Source organism: Protopterus annectens, chromosome 14.part0 (genome assembly GCF_019279795.1).
Source record: "Protopterus annectens isolate FY-2018-M chromosome 14.part0, PAN1.0, whole genome shotgun sequence".
In the NCBI taxonomy this organism is placed as follows: Eukaryota; Metazoa; Chordata; order Ceratodontiformes; family Protopteridae; genus Protopterus; species Protopterus annectens.
Window position 1 is genome coordinate 460,299,361 of NC_056748.1, and position 10,625 is coordinate 460,309,985.

The following is a 10,625-nucleotide window of genomic DNA, read 5'->3' on the forward strand; positions in this document are numbered from 1 at the left end:
GCATATTCTGGGGGACAGCAAAATATGAGAAAATTCAGGTATGTTCTGCAAAACTAAACAAACAGAAACATACCTGAGTTTCCTTGTATTTCTCCACTGTCCCTTATAAAATTCTGCCTTTTAAACATTAAAAAAAAACATTAGTGGAGATTCTCTTTTCTCTGTTGTTTCGAGTGCACTGCACTGATGTGTTTTGCAAGCGAGGGAATGCAAATCCAATCCACATGCGCAGTACATCCATAAACAAGGAAGAATGCAAAAGAAGACTGAAGCTCCATTATACAAACACATTATATAAGAAAGGTAAGCAGTTTCTTTTTTTAAAATAATGTAATTGTCCCTTAAATACCTTCTCACAATACCCCACTGTATTTACTCCACAGAAAATAAAGATTAAAGATCGGTTGCGTTATTTGGGTATCTCATTTTATCAGGACCCATTTAAGTATTATCAAGAAAATATAAGCAACTTATGGGTAACTATACAAAAAGACCTAGATAGATGGGTACAACTTAAACTTCCGTTCTTATCCAAAGTTGCTATCATAAAAATGGATGTACTCCCAAGATTATTATTTGTATTCAACGCATCCAACACCTCAATTCAAAACGAACTCTTCAAAAACATACAAACAGAACTCTCGAAATTTCTATGGTACCCCAAACCCACCAGAATAAGTTACCAGAAACTTATATACCCTAAGGAAAAAGGTGGTATGGGCCTCCCTGACATTAGACTTTACTACTAAATTAACAAATGTAGCAGAATAATCACCATAGCAGATTACCAGAATGGCCTTTCTAAGTGGTACCCGACATGGGTGAAATTATATTACAATTATGTCAGATCATTACAATTTAACCTGAAAGCTCTCCCTTTTTTGGATAAGGACAGCAGGAAGAACTGTAGAATACAAAGAGATCTAAAAGATCAAGTTATAATCATCCAGAATCTATTTGAGTCCTTGAATTTATACTCTGCATATATGACACTCCAGCCCATTCACCTTAACCCTAACATTAGGTTAAATAATAAGATGATTAATCTTGACCCATATCCATTGTTGAAGAATAAATCTATAGTAGATTTTCTACCATTCAAACAGGTTTCAATTGCTAACATAAGGAGCAAATTGAATCTCCAGCCCAACTACACAATTATAGTAAGACAATTAAAAGAGGTATGTCGTAAGTTCTGGGATAGTCTAAATATCTCGGACTCAGATATATCTACTTGTAGAACCTTATGGAATTTGTTTCATCATAAAAAAAAAATTATCTTGAATGTATATAAAGCTATCATCTCTATTAAATGTAACAAAGAATGTATCCATTCTAGTTTCTGGATACAGCAGGACTCTACGATTACATCCAACAATATTGCCCAAGCTATTCAAAAATTCTCCAAATTTATTCCCCTGCAAAAATTAAGATATACTCACCTTATGATAATAAACAACGCCTATTTTACACCTCAAGTGATAAGTAAGTTCTACCATGAAATACCAACAAACTGCCAATTTTGCCCTTCCCAGGTAGCAGATATTATTCTTATATTTTGGAGTTGTAAATGCGTATACAAGCTTTGGTGTGCATTAAGGGTTACGTTAGAAAAGATGGGATACGAGAAAACAACTCTATCATGGAAATTTACTCTCTTACATATTCCCCCTCCAGGATTTAGTACTAAGCAATTACACGTTCTTATTGCCTTATTTATGTTAGTTAAATACTACATTACATTAAATTGGAAAAACAGGTTAGCACTCTCATGGGAAGGTTTTAGGCAAGTAGCCAGAAAACAATTATACACACACAAATATCTTTGGTATGCCATGAAGCAGCAGCCGTTGCAGAAGGAGTTTTGGAAAACATTAATGGATCACATTTTGACGTGATATTATCATTATTTTATAACTATCACTACATTAGGATGTAGATGGGATTTGTATATAGTTTGTTTTAGTATATAGTACGTTTGTATGTTCAATTTGTAATTGATGTTTTTGTATGTTTTTTTTTTCCCTCTGGAACATATAAAATTAATAAAAAGATATTTAAAAAAAATATAATGTAATTGTATAAAAGTAATAATCCACTCCTGTTTACGGATATATTAGGATTTACCCGTGCATAGTTGTGGATTATTACTTAATCAATTTATCTTAACAGTGGAGTTCTCTATGTGCAAAGAAGCATGTGGGAAGAAGTCAGCCTTTCTACTGACGAGGATCTACCACATTATACTGCAATTATATTTATTATAATGCCCCAGTGACCACTCAGAGGTAGTGATTCAGAAGTTTATGGGTGCCAGATTGACTTGTTTCCTCTTTTCTGTAGTCACTTCTGGTACAATCTCCTTGACTATTGCTTTGTAGTCATCAGGAGGCAACTGTTGTGAAGACAAAACTACCTCTGTAATGTAGTTTCAAAAAGTGATGACATATTAAACATTTGTTAAAAGTATGCCCCAATGAGCAGATGTAGACATGCTTTTGAAATGGCAATACTACAGTGCTAGTAACATAATTATGAAGCATTTTAAATTGTGAGTTTATATACCTGGAAGCAAATTTTTTTATTAATTTTCCTAATTTCTGCATTTTTTTCTTGATGTACAATGAACATTTGTTTGCAAACATAAATCCTTTCATACAGCATTTTAAATTTAAGTGAACTAAGAAAACACATTTTCACTACAGCCTAGTTTTGTAAAACATTGACAGGTAAGCATTCACTCTGAACTAAAAACATTATTAGAGTATGTATCAAAATAACAGTAGTTGAATGCATTTCATTCAGTGAACACACATACACACACACACACACACACACACACACACACACACACACACACACACACACACACACACAAAATTAAACACATTTAGAAATGTTTCACTTTTGTCTATCCAGTAGCATATAACCTCAAAATAGACATGTAGTAATATTGCCCTAATATAAACAACAATAAAAACAACTTGAATACATGGATTCACAGATTAACAGATATTCCAAGACCACTGAAGCCAATGACCATTTATGCCTTGCCAATACCCTCCCCATGCTGCATGTCTTTATCCAGGAGGGCCACACCACTTAGTCCTGGAGTAAATTTGTGGATATCCATCCAGTCATCTATTTTATATCTTAAAAAACATAGTGAGCTTAGCTGTACAGCTTAATATATAGGGGAAGTTTATTCCAGCAGTGTGGGAGGTGCTAGGTTATAAAGCAGTCCCTCCATATTGTTTTTTTACCTGTTGGTGAAGCTTTATATTCTTGGTTATAGTACTGATGGAGATATTGGACTTGTGGAGAAACAGAAGGTCGCCTCTGATGGTGTTGTTAGTGAGACAGAGATTTCTGCTCTAAAGTCTGTAAGGCACCAAATAAAGGGATAGAGCCTCTAGCCTTCCTTGATATTTCCGGGACTTTATGTCTGTGATCTTTTTGGTTAGAACCCTTTATGGTCTTTGGGGTCATGATTTACATACGGTAAGAAAACAACTAATTGACTAAATAAATAAATGCATAATCACCAAACAAGCTTTAGCTAATGTTGGGTATTTTTGTGGCACATCTCAAAAATGAATGTAAACACTGAAGTGTTTGGGATGGGTGACAGCTTTTTGAGTAGCAAGAAGCTGCAGTCAGGGGAAGGATGCAGCTGTGCAATGTTATGGCATTCATCTTCAGTAGCTTTTAACTGGTTATGCCATTTCTCTCTCTTGCATATACTTTTTGGAGCATAGAATTCTCTTTCTGGAGCATGTATTCTACCTTCAGTTACATTATTGCATATACATAGTCCAAGTGTCATACATCAGCCTGGGTTATAGCAGGATGTTGCAGAAAGAACAAAAAATAAATCCAAGAGTAAAAGCAAATTAAAATCTTCAGGGCTAATAGGTTGCGTAGTTAGCAGACACAAAGGTTTCATCATGAAACAGCACCTTGTTCCCTAATTTGTACAGCTGAAAATGAAAGTAAACCCCTGCCTAGTCTATTTGTCCCTTCCCAGTCAGTTGTAAAGTACCAAATGGCTATTTAGTTCCATATTTTTCACATCATAGACAGAAATATTGCATTTACTCCAGCAAGCCACACTGCAACGGTAATATGAAATTTGGTATCTCATTGAGGAAAAAGCTTTGTTTCTCCAGGGAAATGACAGCGCTAATGTTCATAACGAACTGATGAAATATTTATGTTGAATGGATGATATCAAGTATGCTGAAAATTTAGGATTACATTTGTAAAAAATGCAGATTTGCAATGCTGATGCTTTCTATTATTATTTTTTTTATCCCAGTTATCTAGAGTGATGATTATTGACAACCAATTCATCCATCTGTTTTTTTCTACAGTTTCAGTGTTGGAAAATGTAGCCTCAGTGCCCCACAACTAGCCTTGAAATTTTCCAAGAAAGGGATGGCATCACATGTGTTACAAATTTTTGGAAATGCAACAGAAAGTACGTTTTTAGAAATTAGATAAAAGTAATCAGTTGTATAGTTTTGTAGATCTAAACTGAAGTATGAGCACCTTTCATTCTTTGCTTTCTTTTGGAAGATTTTGCTATAGCTCTGGCAGTCACATTGCAAAATTGGAAAATATTTCATGTTCTTGACTGGTAAAAAGTATGAATAAGAAAGAACCAATAACTAAAGTAAAAATCAGGAAATAAATATGAAAAAACTGTACCAAATGAATTTTGATTATGCATTCACCACATATTAGTGCAATGTTTGCTCTGTTTTCCTCATAAGAATTCACAGCTGCTTTTGGGAAAAACATTTTCAATACTGACAGCTGTTTTATGACAATTACAGCAATGTTATAAGCTGTGTATTTATGTATTCATTTGTCTTCTTCAGTAAAAGAGAATTCTGTTGTTTGAATCTGTCCTGCCATGGGTTTGATGATTTTTTTTTATTTTTTTTTTTGTGCCTGCAATAAGCACACTCACACTACAGGATGCCACAATGCATGCAAATTAATTTGTTTACTGATTCTGTGCAGGGATTCTGTCTGGCCATCTCAAGTTAGAGAGAAGCTGTGATTTACTCCATTTACAAGTCCCTATCAAGCCACAGTTTTCATCCAGTTTATGATCACAATGACAGGAACCTGTACCAATAAACAGAGGGTACAAAGAAAGAAAGAAACAGATCTAGATGAGATACCATGCCATTTCAGGTCACATATGTGCACACATACACACACACACACACACACACACACACACACACACACACACACACACACACACACACACACACACACACACACACTTAAGAAAGATTTTGCATCATGAAACAAACTACTAGCATTTATTTTGAGTGTGGGAGAAAGTGGAGAACCAGATGGAAATCCACATGAACAAGATGAGGACATGCAGGCTCCACAAATGGTGCACTTCATCCAAGTATAAGACCGAGAATTCAAGTTCAGTACTATCTACCATGTTATCTCATATCAGATAATGGTATACATATGTATACTAAGGTTTTAATGTTTTGCCAAGAAGGTGTGAAAACTACTTCTTCTTCTTCTTTGTCTTTTGGCTTTTCCCAGTTAGGGGTCGTCACAGTGGAACTCCGGTCCGGTAATGATTGGCAGTTGTTTTTTTATGGGATAGAGTTGCCAGCCCGACGCCCAACCTTCAACGAAGGCACGCCCATTCAACGCATGTCTTTCGAATGCCCACTTGACCACGGGGAGGACATGCAGACTCCACACAGAAGGCACTCCCAACCCAAGCCGAAAATCGAACAGGAGAACCTCTTGCTGTGAGGCAACAACGCTATCGCTGCACCACCGCGGAAGTAGCAAGGTGTGAAAACTACTACTAGTACAAAAAGAATATTTTGACTTGCATATGAAAAATGATGGCTATAACATAGCTGACATTCTCTGATGAAATGAGTGCATTGCAGTACTGTGGTCAACATACTGAAAATTGCAAAAGTCTAGCATATTAGCTGCTAGCTTATAATTTTAACAATATTTAATGTTCTTCCCCTAGTTGTTTAACCTGCTCATATCTTGGTATCATCATCATATAAACTGTAGCACTGACAGTGGGCATTTTAGCCACTATGAAATGTTAGCTTTTTTGACAAAACTGCATGCTGGCAACACGGCAGCTCATGAAGTATATATTACTATAGGTGGTATGCTGTAATCTGTTCCCTTAATAGTAAACATTAGCAATGTTATGATCAAACATTTTCTAAATTAAAAACAAGCAAATGAATGTGGCTGTTACCAACAAATGAACAAAGGTTTTTTTCTAAAGTAGTCCAATAGACTCTTTCCTGAACTAATGCACTGTCATTTCTCAACTCCATCTTTAAGGGTAATTTTGCTGTTATTGCAAAAATCACTCTTATGGCTAGAAATGTTATGTAACAGTGCTTCTGATCATGAGTTAGAATCGCATGGATGGCATCTTGAAAATATAGGCCAATATGTTATTAAATGACTTGGTTGTAACCAGTTATTGAAAGCCACATAGAATGCTGCAGTACATAATAATGTCAGAAATGGATTTACTTACCCCAACTTGAGGTTAACTTCCTGAGAATGAAGAAGCATCTCCATCTCACTTCAGTTTCTGGAGAAGTTAGTAATCCTGAAACTCCAGATGGTAACTACCAGAAATGGGATTGGTGTAGGCCTGCAGCAACATAAGCAGTGATACAACACTTGATAGTTATCCCTACTACAAGACATATATTTTGAAAAGATCAGTTTTCTTTATTTAGAAACACAGAAATTAATAGACAGATTCCAGGCAACATTTAGCAATGGAAACTTGACAAAAAAGTGATATCATCTAATATCCAGAACAATTACATTGACAATTGGGTGCATAGCTTTGAGTGTAATTGTTAGAGAAAGTGACATTGGTGGACAGTTTCCATTTTGTTTGCTTGGGACTCCAATGGACTAAGTATCAGCCAGTGTCACAATCTGGCAAGGCTGACACTGGATAATAAGCACTGCCATTGTCATACATGAACATATACGTATGTGTACATGTGCATTGCTCCATTATATCTGTGGTTAGAAATCTAGTGCTGAGGTCAGCCTAGCAGACAGTGAATATGCTAAAAATACCTAGACTGATGGTATAGTAGGGCAATGTCACCAAGCATGGACATGCCAGTTATAATTACCCACATGCCAAGTCTTTAACTGGATTTCTAGTGTGCAGAATGCTACATTGATATGTCCAGTTTTTTTTTTTTATATTATGTGAATTGTGCACTGTAGGCTTACCACTGTTTAACATTTTGCAATGCACAGTTTACATCACGTAGAAGTCACCCACTTTATGTGCAGTATACTTTTATACATCCCAGCTTCGTACCTCATACGTCTCTTTTCTATTCGTAAACTGCTGCAGAAGCATATAGTTCTGACTTAGTCTTTGAGCAGCCTACTGGAGAGCCATCATTTGTATAAATAAACACACCATTGGAGAATTTCAGTATTATAAGGACAGGAACATGCACACATGATTTTTCACTAACTGTCCGGAAGTAGAAATATTAAAGCACAGACAAAATTTGTATTATTTTTGGTCAACAGTAGACAGAGGGTATATTAATATTAGAGACTCAGCAGACAGACCACTCCCCTCTGGTGTCTGAAGGATGAGAACACTACATGTAGTTGCCTGCAGTAGTCACTTGGAGTCACATTCCACTACTTACACTGCACTACAACATTAGGCTGTTGGTGCCTCCTTACAAATGAGACATTACAATGAGGTACAATATGCCTGAGTTGAAGACAACTTATGTTAATGCTAAAGATCTCACCAGACTTGTAATGAGTAGAAAACATTCTATTAAAGTATAAAAAAGTACATTCAAGTTTCTTTAAAACATAGCTTACATGCAAGTGTATTCAATTATTTCTTTGCATACATTCATATTTTTCAAGTGCTCATTATATGAAACAGAATTCCATCTTCCAATCCAGATCTTGTAATATTTAACATTACTTTCTATAAACTCTCAATCAAGTAACAAGAATAAACTTTAAACTATTCCACTGTACCTCTCTTCTTACCTTCTTGCTGTCTTGTCTCGTTATTTTGTTCCTTAAATTTACTACACATCTGTTCTAAGTCTGACACATTTGTTTACTGATTCCCCATGCCATCTTTTAGTAAACTGTTCTAATTTTTTTTCTCAATGTCCCACCTAAGTTCATCAAACAGCTTTTAAAAATGAATGTATTATCCATAACTCACTTTCTTCCCTTTCCTGTACAATGTACCTCACTTAATGTGGTGTAATCAGCTGTTTCATAATACTGCAAAACAAAATCTCAATAAAACACCTCTGAAAGAGCAGAAATCTTATGCCAAATGGTGCATTACAAAAAGACGACTTCAACCGGGCTGAAGCCAAACTCTTTAATCCGAAAGGATCATAAATATTCTCCCTGGACCTACTTGGCATAACATAACTATTTTCTTTTTACATGCATCCCTCATATGAAATATTTCCTCTCCACACTTTTCTTGCTTAAATATTCTAAATCTAAAGGCACATGACCATGTGGAAGAGAGAAACACCCTACAAGGGTAACCATACTAGCTACACAAAGTTCAATCTAAAAGTCAAGTCAAATAATTAACAATGCATTTGGAGAAATGTTAAGTTTTATCCAGAATTAACTCCATTTTTTATTCACTTGTCTATCCATATAAATAATTTCCATTGTTTCTGTTTCCATGTCTGAAAACATAATTTCCGCTTTGTTTAATTCTTGCCTAAAATGTTTGCTTTAGTTTATTTTTACTCTTATTAATCACTAGCTTTGGCCTTTTTAAAGTGTCTTCTGCAACTTCTTTTAAATTTCTTTTTTTCTTGATTCCTCTTTTGAACCATTAAAAACATATTATCTGTATATTACAATACTTTTGATAACTTAAATGCCTTATTGCTTTGTATCTCAGTTTTCTAGATTTTCTTTGAGTAACAATTCACACTTGATCCACATCATACTAAATGTAAAATGTAACCTTGCTTTGCCCCTTTGTCTGTCTCACCCCTTAATTATTTATTAGCCATTTTCTTCTTACTCAGTCTCTAAATTTTCCCGAGTTCTACTCATCTAATAACATTACTAAAATGTCATGCTATGTGCTGACAAAAACTTATCAGCTTCAGCTAGAGAATCTTCCATATTTCCTTCTACAAAATACTACTCATCACAGATTCTCCCTATCATCTCTTCCTGTGCTATTCCTGACTACATTCTGAAGGGCTTCCTATCTGAAGCACTAGATTTAGAACTCTCTCAGGTATGAAAAATAAATAATGATACCTGGAATTAAACTGTAAATCTTCAAAATTGCCGTAAAGCTATTAAAAGCATGCCTTGAAACCCTCATGTGGGGCCTGTGCCTCCATAACTCATCTACTTATTGTAACTCTGAAATTGCTGTATTCAGACCAAGGCCAATACTCTGAGATACTGCAAGACTGCTTTTAGTATAAATATATAACTGCGGTGGTGGTGCTGCGGTAGCGTTGTCACCTCACAGCAAGACGTTGTGCCATTCGATTCTCAGCTAGAGTGTCGTCTATGTGGAGACATGCATGAATGGACGTACCTTCATTGAAGGTTGTGCGTCAGGGCTGGCAAACTCGGAACGTAAAAAATCTACTGCTAATCATTAGCAGACCGGAGTTCTGCTGTGGCGACCCTAACCGGGAAAAGCCGAAAGACACAAACATATATATATATATATATATATATATATTAATAAAATAAAAACTTCTGGATAATGAAAAAACAACAAATAACCCTCATAGTAGATTAAGCTTTCGTCCTTTATTGTGTAGGAACTTCTTCAGAATAAGCCAGAAATGCACTCCACTTGCTATATATACACAGCAATGATAACCAATAGTCTGTCAGAAATGTTCCATGACAAAATGACAACAATATTATGTAGGTGACCAATACCTAAGCAGTGAATGTTTCCTGTGATAAATAAAACATGAGCTGTCATATGTACATTGACTGTCAGACAATTAAAAAACTTTACCTGTAACTATAACACAAGTGATTATATACAATATTGGGTAAAACATAAGTTATTAAGTGAAAATATGTGCTATTCAAGTAAACCTACAGGAACAGTTACTTGGACTTTGACAGTCAACATCCATGGTTTATGAAAAAGAATGTTGTGAAGGGTCAGTTTGTTAGACTGTCCAGGCTTGTAAGTGAGGACAACTCTTTTGAAAAAGAATGTGATTTCTTGTCCACCTTATTTTTACAAAAGAATTACCCGGTTCACATGGTGCACAGTATTAGAAGGGAAGTGTCACATAATAGATTCACAAAATTTCAGCCTATTTTATCTTTTGGTTTTCACCACAATAAAACAGCGTCTACTGAGGATGACAGATGGACCTCCAGCTTTGCTTTACCCATTAGTACAGACATGCATAGCATCAGAAACATTCTTTCCCACAATTGGAGAATTTTACTAAGCGATCACTCCATTAGAGATGTTATAGGTCAAACACCTAAGTTTTCTTTCAAAAAAACTAAAACTTTTAAGTCCTTTTTTGAAAGAAATG